The following is a 1,588-nucleotide window of genomic DNA, read 5'->3' on the forward strand; positions in this document are numbered from 1 at the left end:
AGATGAAAAATTCTAGTAAAGGGACTTATTATAAAGACCCAAATTTTGATATTCATACCATCAGTGACGAGTCATACGACCAGGTCGAAATGTGTTTGGTCGAATTGGTCAAAGGAGATACGTATACTTGTCCCATAATGGCCAAGCCTAGACCATCGGACAAAGATGAGCCCATAAAAGATGGAAACATAAAGGCTAGAACGTTCTCGTTCGATGTAACCAAAGCTGACCTTATATTTGATAAATTATATAGGGATAAGCAGATAAAGTTGAGCGATAAGCACAAATTGCCAAACCCTGAACAAATTAAGGGTAAAAAATATTGTAAGTGGCATAATGCATGGTCACATTTGACTAACAATTGCTTGGTTTTTGGCCATATATTGCAGGATGTCATTGAATCAGGACGAATTACGTTTGACGATAAGAAGAAGATGGCAGTGGATGAAAATCCTTTTCCACAGCCACTTGGAGTGAACATGGTGACATCTGGATTCAAAAACAAATTGCCAAAATTCAAGTTGGTCGTAGATGATGGAGAAGAGTATTCTAGACCACATCCCAGTGTCTTTGAACGAATCAAGGGCAAAGAACCAAAAAAGGACGAAGACGTCCTGTGTGCAAGATGTAAAAGAGAAATGAATGGCAACACGGAGAAATCAGGGATATGGCAGCATCCCCATCGCCCTACCTTCTTCCTAAACACTCAGCCTGGTAGAGGGCGAGGTACATCATTCTATAGAGGACCGCCTTTTGAGAGGCAGTTTAGGCCAGCAGATAATGGAAGAACATTCAGACCGCAACCCTCGCCGGCCAAATGTATGGCATTCATTCCAGTATAATGCAGGAAGGGCAATACCCTTCGATGAGATGACTGGAACCCAACAAAGGCGTTTCCAACGAAACTATGGACGGATGATGAGGTAGCAACAGGGAGTGCCACATCCTAAAGCGCCTAAACTACTCAAGGTAGCGAATCAAAATATCCTCAAAGATAGTGAAGAGACCGGTACAGATGAATCGATGAAGGAACTGTCAGAAACTTCTTCTGGGAGATCAAAGTTTGAGTGAGACAGAAGGGATGGAGAAGATCCAGATCAGCCCCTTACTATCCAATTCGGTACGTTGCCTCCTGTCGTGGCCAATAATTACTTACTGGCCAATGAATTCAAGAATAAATAAAAAGAAGAAGAGAGGGAGGACAACGAAGGAGAAGCTTGCGTGCTGGAATGTGAAGAAGGCCAGACTTCTAGAGAGGCCTACAACGATGAAGAGGATGACGGGATGACAGACATTGAAGAAGAAATCGACCTAGAAGCAGAAGGAAGAAAGAGAGGAGTATCGCGCAATACTCTGTTGAAGCAACTACATCGAGTGGGAGTTCGCGAAGTAGACTTGTTGGGAGAACCATCTGGACATCCTTTCGATTTCTACGTACTGTACGGGACACCCAAAAGGAATAAGAGAGTGCCTCGCTCTGAAAAGTATGGGTCACCTCCAAGAATAATGCCCCCTCCCACAGGTTGGGTAACTGATGAGGAAGCATTAGAAAAAGTAAGAAGGAAGTTTAGGAGACAGAGGATCAGCG

The sequence above is a fragment of the Olea europaea genome, chromosome 15 (genome assembly GCF_002742605.1).
Source record: "Olea europaea var. sylvestris chromosome 15, O_europaea_v1, whole genome shotgun sequence".
NCBI classification, from domain to species: Eukaryota; Viridiplantae; Streptophyta; class Magnoliopsida; order Lamiales; family Oleaceae; genus Olea; species Olea europaea.